We start from the raw sequence: 12,317 nt of genomic DNA, 5'->3' as shown, positions 1-12,317 counted from the left end.
ATTAAAGTGACATACTTGAAAGTTACTCCTTGTCGATCTCCTGAAATTATTTACATACTTTTGAATACTGTTATTATACTTTTGTATATTGTTAATAATATCAGTTGGCTCTCAAGTTGTCGGTAGTTTTGGTAGTTGAACACTTTCGAGTTTGTCATTAGAGTTTTGCTAGATTGTAAAATTAGCAAAACTCTAGTTTAGTTGATTTGACCCAGACAAAAAAGTCGGACGAAAAAGAAAACAATAATCTCAACTTCAGTGTGTAAAAATTAAACACTTGGACCAATTCTTTTCATCGCAATCGAGATTATCTGCTAGAATTAAATTGCATACACTAACAAAAAGAGACAGCCTACGCCCTTGAGAATCTGTGGAGTTTCGTCATGCAGAGATTTCTAGACAGCAGTAGTATTACCCAAGCTAGGTCCCAGACTGAAAATCAATATGTCCTGACCGAAATGAACCCACATGGGGTGTCGTGCGATGAAAATTACACGGTCTGGAAACACAAATGAACGCACGATAGTCTGGACATAGATAACTTTGAGCTCTCGAAGGTCTGGACATAGGCAACTTTGAACAAACCGAAGTCTGATCATAGTGACCATGGAGTACACGACCATAGCCAGGTAGATAGATGATCTTTTGGCGAGCCCTTGAGCAATGTAATACTGAATTGAACAAAGTCAGTCATTAGTCGGATATGCAATACTAAGATCGGTACCGCAGAAAACGAAGTCAACGACAATCAGCGCTTATTTCTTGTAGTTAAGGGTTGCATCAGAACAAAAGCAACATCACGGCATGCAAACGAATAAACTTCCGAAGTTTAGTGGAGTCACCAAAACGTTGAATGACCAGAATGAAAACAACTGTACCAAGTAAAACATTACGGTTAACGATCTCAAATCATCGACAAACGGCAACTTTGGCAAAAAATCACTGATGCTATTCCATTAGCTAACATTCAGTGAGTTATAGGACTGAATTACATCTTCAGAAAACCTTTCTTTATTTTGAGTCTAGAATCCGAAACATTTCTGAACAGTCTTTAAAAAGAGTCTGAAATGCTCTGAATCAGAGCAACATTCAGGACCAATATTCTCTGAATTCCTCTGATTCGGAGCAACTCAGAAGGAATTTCTGAATTGGCTCTGAATTTGAAAAACTTCACAGCAGAATGTGAGCTGAATCCGCCTCTGAAACAGTACTAAATTTGCTTTAGGGTCAGATACGTGTTCCCACATGACACAATTGATAGTTTATCAAATATAAAATGATAATCAGAGACTTCTCTGGAGGTGTCCTCTGATAGCCCTAATGTCTGCACTGTTCATCACAATCAAACAAGCCGAAAACATACCACACAGAACAAAACTTAGTCGCATAAAGTCCTCAGTGTTAGGCAGAATGGAGAAAATAATACCAAAATACCTGGAATGTGAAATTCCGAAGAGTGAGGTGCCAACAAGCATAGAAGATCTCCAGGTAAAGACTTGAAGCAGACCCTAATTGGGCTCCTTTTACTGGCTTAAGGGATACAGAGCTAGGGCTACTTAAATCTGCGCGCGAAGTGCTCTTGACTAATTCTATTTGACTAACAGACTCTGGAAAACACTGAAGATCAGTTTCAATTATAACAAGGGTAATAATATAAAGCACCGTGGTCAATGGTATACACATAGTAGTCATCAAGCTTATAGACTGAGTGGAATAAGGTGTGCTTGTGTTATATAAATGAGAATAGAGTCTTCTCAGTCTGTGATTGGTTAATTGAGAAGATAGATTAGATAATGCACTTTCTCTCTGTTTTCATTTGATTCAGATTTTGATAGACTATCAGTGATTGTAAATGCACAACTGAAAAAGCTGAAGAAGATCAAACCAAATCCCTCCCAATCACTAGTTATGTGTGCAAGATTTTGCGGTTGGTCTGACATAGATTAGTTAGGTATGCAAGACGGTCTGGAAAATTTGCTAATCTGGAAGAATTCTTTACTGTTGAAGTGGAACAATTACGACAGACGAATCCAACTTTTCATGTCATCTGACTCCACCATTTGTCTTCTCATGCGTCGCCGAAAAATGTCCTCAGAACAATTTCCAAAGAATGGAAAAATGTGGATCGAAGACCTCAATTCTTTCCAACTGTGTTCGAGAAAATTCGCGTTGGTCAACTTTTTATGTAACTAATCAAACCCAGTGCGGAAGTCCACAACTTTTGATTTCCAATCCAAAACGTCAAACTTTACAAGTAAGTCCAATCCTACATTTGAGTTTCCAAATTTTTCGCAAAAATATTTTGAAAACGCATTTTTGGCATAAAATTGTTCTTCGTATTTTTTAGTAAATCTTACAAAAGAATTTTGGATCCAGTTTTCACGCAAGGATGATTCTGTCGAACACAAAGGCAACAAATGTGAAATCATCCATGTCCTAGGAATTCGAAACTCTTGTCTTGAAAACTCTTTTTTTTTTTAATTTTTGGTTGTGTACCTACTACTATGAACACTAACATGAGTAGTATAGTAAGTTGCCAAGTGCTTGTAGGGGGGGGGGGGGGTCCGGACCCCCCCCCCCCCCCCTACAAGAAATTTTATCTCTGAAAAAGTGAAATCTTGTAATTTTTTCGGAGTGTAAGGCAAATTACTATACTTTTCAGCTATTTCATTTTGAAGGTTCATGTAAATTGAAACTTGGGAATTGGGTTTTGGTGGTTTTGAATTCATGTTTTGTGCGCGATTGAGAAAAATTTTCAAAAATTTTTTCGAAAATGTTTCAAAGTAGTATAGTAAGTTGCCAAGTGCTTGTAGGGGGGGGGGGGGGGTCCGGACCCCCCCCCCTACAAGAAATTTTATCTCTGAAAAAGTGAAATCTTGTAATTTTTTCGGAGTGTAAGGCAAATTACTATACTTTTCAGCTATTTCATTTTGAAGGTTCATGTAAATTGAAACTTGGGAATTGGGTTTTGGTGGTATTGAATTCATGTTTTGTGCGCGATTGAGAAAAATTTTCAAAAATTTTTTCGCAAATGTTTCAAAGTTTTTCAAAGTCCTAAAATTGTCTGAAATGGATTTTGCGCTATGAAAGAGCACTCAAAAGTGATTTTTTGTTGACTTCACTTTTTTCACCTAAGTAGTATAGGGGGTCGAAACATATAAAAATTTCAAATTTTTTGAAAAAAATTTTCAAAATTTTTTGTAGTCCTAAAATGGTCTGAAATGGATTTTGCGCTATGAAAGAGCACTCAAAAGTGATTTTTTGTTGACTTCACTTTTTTCACCTAAGTAGTATAGGGGTCGAAACATATAAAAATTTCGAATTTTTTGAAAAAAAATTTTCAAAATTTTTCAAAGTCCTAGAATGGTCTGAAATGGATTTTGCGCTATAAAAGAGCACTCAAAAGTGATTTTTTGTTGACTTCACTTTATTCACCTATGAAGTATGGGGGGTCGAAACATACAAAAATTTCGTTATTTTTCTGAAAAAAATTTCAAAAATTTTTTGAAGCCCTAAAACGGCATGAAATGGATTTTTCACAATGAAGGAGCTTTCAAAAAATGATTTTTGTGGACTTCATTTTGTTCAACCAAATAAGACATGAAAAACTCAGTTTTTGAAGTAATCTGAAAGAAGTCAAAGAGCAGTCAGAGGCAGTTTTTGTTGACAATACTTTTGCAAATGTACAGTGTGATGTGGAAAGCTTGGCTTTATTTTTTTTTATACATGTGTAACTATGTATATTTCTATCAAAACAAGTACGTATATTTGCTTACATGTGTTCAAAATTGTAATTTTTATGTAGGAATGAACAATTGAAAGAAACGAAAGAATGAGAGTTTTATTTATATAATTATGCGTGTTCATGTGTATAATGAAAGTATATATGAAAGGCTATATCTGTTTATAGGTAAATATAACTGTGCTTAAGTTTAGTAATATGTTTCTATGAGTATAAGCTGAAGTGTATGTCTGTGGGTAGAAATTGTAAATGTGTGTATATGTCAAGACGTTCTTGGTTTTATGTATATATGTTTTTCTATATCTATACAGTGAAATGTATGTATATATGTCTGAATGTGTTTATGTATTTATGTATTTATATGTTTGCAATCCGATGAGAGAGAGAGAGAGAGAAAGATAGAGAGAGGGAGAGAGATAGAGAGAGGGGGAGATAAGTCCCTGGAGGGCAATTTAATTGCCTTGAAGAATGTTGTGATTTGTCTCCACGATCCAATAAAATTATATCTTGCAAACAGATTTTGACCTTCAGCGTTGATAAACTCCGTCCTATTAAGCATTGGCAAGCAAAATGTCATGACTGAAGACGACAACAATTTTTTATGTTTTGAGCGTGCTTTTTTTTGAAATTTGAATTTTCTACACCTATTTAGCTACCATATTAAAAATTATCATGATTTTTTACGAAAAAAAAAATTCATGCTCTTTGTCTTTTAATCCTAGGCAAGAAAATCATAAAATGTTTCAATACAGAACACAAAAACAACTTTTTGATGTTCTGAGCATGCTTTATTGAAAACTGAAATTTCTACACCTATCTAGCTACCATAATAAAAACTATTAAGATTTTTCTTTAAAAAAATAAATTTATGCTCTTTGTCATTTAATCCTTGGCAAGAAAATGATAAAATGTTGTAACACAGCAGACAAAAACAACTTTTTGATGTTCTGAGCATGCTTTTTAAAAACAGATTTCTCTATACTCATTCAGCTACCCTTCTAGGACTGAGCAAGATTATTTACAGGAAAAAATTATTTGAGATAAAATGTTGAGAGATAAACAATAAATTGAGCTAAGTAAAAAGATTAAATTCTGTGAAAACCGAAAAATTTGGTGAAAAAAATATGATGTGCAGGAGCAGCTGAACGTGTCAGTTAAATAAAGTAGAATGATAGGAATTCGTCAAGAGCTTGAATCAAACAAATAGTGTAATGATTTACAAGAAGAGTAGTTTCCACTGGAACTGTAAAAATAGCTAAATTTTCAAAAGTTAATTAGCCACTTGATCAAATAAGCAAGAATGAACACAAGCTTTGTATCTGCGGGGGGTTGCTAGAAACAGCTTCAGTAGCGAAACAGTCTTGTCTGCGTATTGGGAATAACACTAACGGATAATGCGTGCTTTGACTGAAATCTTAAACAAAAGCGAATCGCTTTTTTCAGTAAATGGTTCCAGCATACTGATGAATATACATATACTCAACTATTAAACACTGGAAGTAAAATATAAGAACACCTCAAGCCAATAAAAATTGAATGAGTTCATTATTTTTCTTTCTTGGATCAAATTTTCTGTGCATTCAGTAACCCTGTGTTAAAATTTTGGATTACTTATTGTTCTGTCGACGTTTCAAAATAACATCACCGTAACGATATTTGATAGAGCATCGGAAAGAGTAACATCCAAAGGAATTTGAAATTGAAAGCGACAGAGTCTGTATAACATATTGGGTTATGAAGCCTGGCGAACATTTCGGAATTGAACACAACACTACTGCTACCTACTACTGCTACTGCCTACTACTACTATCTACAACTACTATCTACAATTAGTACCTACTACTACTACTACTGCTACCTACTAGTACTACCTACAACTACTACTAGATACTATTAATATCTACTACAACTACTTATTGGTTCTAAGTTACACTAGTACCTACTACTACTTCCTTCTAATACCTTCAAATGTTATCATTTGTTTACTAACTATCTACAAAAAGCTGTCTCTGTTTCTCTAAAAAAATGAAAACAATCCTTATCTCTAGAGGAGACTCGCTGAGCATAAACAACAGAAGCTTTTCTCTATCTCAAGGTAATGTGTCCTGACTGACACAGACCGATAGAATTTAGCCGCTAATATTTTCAACAATTCATTAAGTGTTTGAAGCTTTTTCGAAGATACAAAAAACGCTGAAGCTATGTTGTATACGTTAACTCAGTAATTTTCAACTCAATGTTAATTTCTTAATTAACAATTAAGAAATCCATGGTATGGTATATCAAGTGGTACTTAATTAATTAAATCAATGTAGGGTTTTATTGTTTAGCGAACCAGTCTAATTTTTAGGAGTTTTTTTGATATGTTCTTTTTTTGAAGTGCAACTTTTTTTTATACTTTATTCAAAAATTGCTTGCTTCAAAAATTCTATAGTGTGTACCTCAATGGAAACAAACACTTTAAAACGTACCTACATTATCAAAAAAAAAACAGGTTTCACGCTATATAGTTGTTTTCGTATGTTTATACAGAGCCACCTGTTGTTTCAGTTGTCAGGAATTACACAAATTTTTCGAATCCCTACGTTTCAAAAACTTGTATAGACAGAAAACTGCTGGGATAGCTTGCCAGAAGGACAATGCGTTTGTTGAGTTTCATATTAACCTTAGCTTCGGCTCACGATGTGTTCAAAGCTGAGACTGTAGTTGTGAACTTGCTATGCATCAAAAGTTTAGCGCTACATGATCTTGCAATTTTTGTTATATTAACTTCTTCCTAATTTGTTAAATTTCATTTGGTCATTGTTTATCTGAAGAAAATTAAAAACGAATCAACCTCATAAAACATTCTTGCACAAACTCGTTGCGCAGTCTTGTTGCATTCTTGCACAGTCTTGTCGCATTTGAGAGCTGAAACAAAAACATTTAATTTAGGTGTTTAGCTGAACAAATTTCGTTTGTTTTCAGCGTCTGTTTACACTCAATGGGCACCAAATGGTTCCAGAGAAGTACTTCTCGCGGAATTTGAAACAAAATTCTTCTTTATTAGTGTTCAAAACACAACCGGAGACAGTATGGCTTTGGATAAGCAAGTAGAATAAAAATGTGAAACATGGTCGATCACTTTACCTAAAAGTTGAACCATTGTGTTCGATTTCGAGTTTGTGATCTAAACAGTATTCAAGGATAATTGACTTTTAAGAAAAAGGCTTCTTTTTTAGTATTCAAAACTCAGAGGCGGCATGGATTTCGATAAGCAAGTTTATTAAAATGGTGATTTTGGTCGATTGCTCTACAAAAAATGGAAGTCTTGAGTTTGTGTTTGAATTTTTGATCTAAAAACACCATTCAAGGATAATTGACTTTGAGGAAAGACTACTTTTAGTATTAAAAACACAATAATTGGTGACCGCTTAACTTTGAATTACCAAATATAATAAAATGTGAAAACTTGGCCTATCCCTCTAATTTAAAGTCAAAGTTTGAGTTTGAGTTTGAGTTTGTGATCTAAAAATAGTATTCAAGGGATAATTACGTCATAATAATTGTTATGTTATATAGTTGTGAACGCAAATAGTTGAAATACGTTCTCACAATCTATTTAGACTACAGCTATATATGTGTCAAAAAAGTGAAGGAGACCTTCTGGTTTTACTAAGCTTTTTGATATAATTTACTATATTATATAGACTATATTCACGTGGTCTATTATGCAATCTTTACTGCATGACTTCTGCAAGCATTCTAAGCTGAAGAGTATAATTTTGCATTGTTCTATAGAAAAAAACAGAAAAAACACATGATTTTCCTGGTGCTAGGAAAATTGGCGGACAGGTCGTTTAGCCGACAATGAAAAAATGAGAAATTTAGACGACAGTTTTTATCATAATTGGTAATAAAAGTCTAATTGGTTTATAAATCAGTAGTTCGGTTGTGATAGATTCATATCAACTCCCACAGACCGTTGAGGCATGACCATGGCCCGCGAGGCATGGCCACATGCGGTTAAATGCAGTCCAACCACGTAAAGCCCTCCGTTACACTAGTTGATGAAAAAACTAAAGTATACTTGTCCGCTCACAGAATAGTGTTTTAAATTGGCCAATCACAGCTTCAGAATAAGATTTATTGCTCATTTTACCTAAATTGTTGTTCAAAATGTTCATTTTTTTGGTGTGTTGACATATTTTACCAGTAATTTTTGAAAAGATAGGTCAGTGCAACTCTTTAAATGATTAAATTTCTCTGAAGAATATTCGGCTAAAGAACATTAAATATTGTAAAATAACTAATGTGGAGATACCTTTAAGTCATGGGCCCATTAAGTAACAGTTAACACAACTAATTTTGATTTTTGCTACCATAAAAACCGACAACACAGACAGTAGAAATCAGATTAGGAGCTTCGATACCATAGTCAAACTGACAAGTATACTTCTACATTCACTTGGCCGATTTGGAAAATTTCCAGTTTTAAAACCCTGTAACCCATAGTGCATCAAGTTCAAAGTTTAAGGTATTCAACATTTTTGGAAATGAGTGTTTCACTTTTCTATGTGGTAATATTGTATTATAATACTAGTATTCTTGGCTTTGTGTACTTCGTTTTGATGTTATCTTTCCGAAAGGGTTTCTATGTTTTCAAACGTTTGTTTGTTATGGATCCTATGAAGAGTCGATTTGAGTTCTTTCAACTGAGTCAAAGACAAAAAACAACTGTCAAAAGGCAAATCCTGATTATAGAGGCAATTGAGCTAATAAGATTTCCAGATTTTTTTAAAGCAGTATTTTAATTTCCTCTGAGCTTAAAAAATGTGAGAAATAAGTAAAAATGTATCTTGGAAAAAATCTCCAGGTGGAATTTTACTACTGCGTGTTTTGCTTATTGCCACTATTGTCAATAGAGACAATTGTAATTTAATATGATTTTTATCCTCATGAAAATTTGTAGCCTCTATAACAATAAATGATTGAATCATTATGTACATGAAAAAGTTGTTTTTCACGACTAATCATATAGCAAAACCTTAATTTTCAATAAAGCTTTATTGATCGGCAATTTACGCTATGAAAATGAATCAGCGGTCTCACAGGTAGTATGAAAATATTTTTTTTCATGGCGCTCAAAAAAAAAAGGAAACCTCTAACAGAACTGCAAAATTAACAACGGTAAGAAAAGAAACGCTTTTTAATGTCAACTTTGCTTTTAATTTGAAAGACTTAATTTAAAACAATGCCTAGCTGAAATAAAAAAAAAGACTTAGATTGTTCAAAGCAAAAATTTATAAGATATCCTTGTCAAACAAATATTTATGTACAAGCTGATTTTTCATTACTCCTTTAACAAATTTGTTTTTTTTTGACCTCAATAGTTTGCCTTGAGAAAACTCATAGGAGAACGGAGAAGTATTCTCTTCTTTCATCTATTGGAAATTTCGTTCTGATACGTTAAATGCTTACTATTCAAGATACCATAGCTTTATGGATTAAAGAAGTTTAAAGTTCGCGTTAATGAATACTTAGGTTTTAAATTTTTATGAGTTACTTGAATAACATACTGAAATACTTCAAATTGACACATAGCTCTAAAAGCTACTGAAGGAATTCTGAGAAAACCAAATGTTCTAAGACAAACACAAGTTGTTGCACATCTATACAGAAAACAGTAGTGCATACTTACGTCTATGGTTCAAATTGAGCCTTTGAGCAAAACATGTTTGTTATCTACTAACGTTAGCAGGGAACTTCTTATCGTTCCTTACAATAAACCACGTCAATACTATGCAAAATCAAAAGTATTATACAAATAACTTAATACTAAAGGTACGACATAGAACAGTTACTACATAAACTAGAAGCAATTGTAAACGTAAAAATCAAACAATAAGGCCAATAGTTGAGTTTAAATGTATTTGAATTGTCCATTGCTTTTTCCATTGCTTTATATAAGTTAACGTTATTTTGTTTAAATTCAGCACAGTGGGGGGTCGAAATGTACTCCCAAATAAAGAATCGCAAGCCTATGTATTCACTCTCTATTTATCACAAACTTTGCTGCAACACAGTAGAGTACATGTATATATACGCCTTCTTGATCAGAGACAAGAGAATACTTAAGCAAACTAATAAAAGTGCTTTGAGCCGAAAATATTTTTTGCAACAATTTTGCAGAGAAGACTGAACTTCTCATACGCACAGTGCAATTCTTCAGCTTTATACGTAGCAATCAGATCAAAACCTTGAAATGTTAATATCTGAGGTACTTAGGAGAAACTTCAATTCTTTTTACAACTGAAAAGGAATAAGAATTATTCTAACTGATTTAAGAACTGAGTTCTCCTCGAAATGTTATAGGTCTTCATTGGAAACCATTTGGCTAATTAGGCTAATAGAACGAGTGCTAACATCCCAGCGAATGGCTTATATTTACTTTTAACTGAATGAATTGCTTCTCAAATTAATATTTTAGCGTTTTCATTCTTGACTTGTATTTCATTCAGTTAGTGTATGCCAAAACCCAAACTCAACTGCCGGTTTATAACCTATAATGTATCATATCCTAACGCAATTTGAAGGCTCATTTCAGCGCACAATTGTCTATCAAACTCGTTATGAAAACAATATTGCCTTTATACAACAAAGGAAGGGCACCTCAATTTCAAGCTGGACTACCTTCGATCATTGTCTCATACCCAAAAAATTTATTGACTTTGTTACTACATTACCTAATATAACCGAAGAGGAAGACTTTATCAACAACTCAACCCCCTCAGAAACGGGAGTAACTTCTCAGAATATACCTAATCCTTTGACTTCTGACATATGGTCACTTCCTACGGACATAAAGAGGATCTTGCGCAGTTATGATTTCGAAAGTATGCCACTCTTCAGGAGCCATGAAGAATATTTCGCTGCTTTAGAAGGTTTGGAAAATATGTGGAAAAAGCTCGAATCATGCAGAATTGAAACAAAACTAACCACAATTCACGATAAAATTGATCATACAACATCATCCACACCCGATGATAATAGAAAGACTGTGATATCTTCCATCTTAGAACGATTCCCTAGTCTTCTTGAAGAAAACTCGAAAATTGAAGAAAACTTCCAGAAACTTAGCACTGAGCCATCGGCTAACAATGCTTTACGAAAGAGGAGCCAATCTCGTGTTGTTGGAGGATGTGTAATTCACAGTGGAAATTTTCCAAAAAGAATGAGATTCGATGAAAATGTGAGGTGTTCATGCGACAATAACAACTAGAACTGAAAAATTCTTGTCGATTAAAGCTTATGAACCAGACGTTGGTATCCAGTATTTTCCATTTATAACCTGTTATTTTGAAATGCTGTGCATTATTAAAATCCGTTGTGTATGCTTAATATCCAAATTTTGGTAGTTGAAAAACCACTCCTTTAAACCACAGTATGTTGATTCAACAATATCCACGTCAGAGAAACAGGAAACAGTCTTCGACCTGTTTAAAGAACTAGAAAGTCGGAAATTTTTTGTAGAGTAGGATCACCAAACCGTAGATTATTGTTCTGAAATGTTGAAATGGATACGCGCAAGAGCCGACGTTATAAAGAGCTGACGTTAGAAAAGCTGCAACTTGTTTTGATTTAAATAGAGCCGAAATCAAAAAGTTGCCGTTAATTACCCTAAACTGTTAGTTGATTACTAAGAAAAGTACCTGAGTGGGTTAATTGGTCTCATGTTCGGTTATGATAGTTTCATATCAAGTCCCAACAGACGCTGAGGCATGGCCATGGTCCGCGATGATTTCGAGATAATTATTTTTTAATTTGCTTTCAGTTTCTTATACTAGAAGATACTAAATATTATTTTTTCCAATACTCGAATGTAGTAGTCTCATTTAAGAGCCAAATTAATTTGTCGCAAAATTTACCGTAAATTATCAACTTATAATTTTAATAAAATGTCGGTTCTCTTGAATCGGCTCTTTTCTTTTCGGCTCTCTTACAAGTCACGGGTTGAAACAAAAAATTCAACCTGACCACTTGCTTTTTATGAATAAAAAAATCTGTATTGTAAGAAGTTCAGTCTTCTCTGCAAAATTGTTGCAAAAAATATTTTCGGCTGAAAGCACTTTTATTAGTTTGCTTAAGTATTCTCTTGTCTCTGATCAAGAAGGCGTATATATACATGTACTCTACTGTGTTGCAGCAAAATTTGTGATAAAAAGAGAGTGAATACATAGGCTTGCAATTCTTTATTTGGGAGTACATTTCGACCCCCCACTGTGCTGAATTTAAACAAAATAACGTTAACTTATATAAAGCAATGGAAAAAGCAATGGACAATTCAAATACATTTAAACTCAACTATTGGCCTTATTGTTTGATTTTTACGTTTACAATTGCTTCTAGTTTATGTAGTAACTGTTCTATGTCGTACCTTTAGTATTAAGTTATTTGTATAATACTTTTGATTTTGCATAGTATTGACGTGGTTTATTGTAAGGAACGATAAGAAGTTCCCTGCTAACGTTAGTAGATAACAAACATGTTTTGCTCAAAGGCTCAATTTGAACCATAGACGTAAGTATGCACTACT

This window comes from Convolutriloba macropyga, unplaced genomic scaffold, assembly GCF_964194025.1.
Source record: "Convolutriloba macropyga unplaced genomic scaffold, txConMacr16.3 SCAFFOLD_1971, whole genome shotgun sequence".
NCBI classification, from domain to species: Eukaryota; Metazoa; Xenacoelomorpha; order Acoela; family Convolutidae; genus Convolutriloba; species Convolutriloba macropyga.
This window is presented reverse-complemented; position numbering follows the sequence as displayed.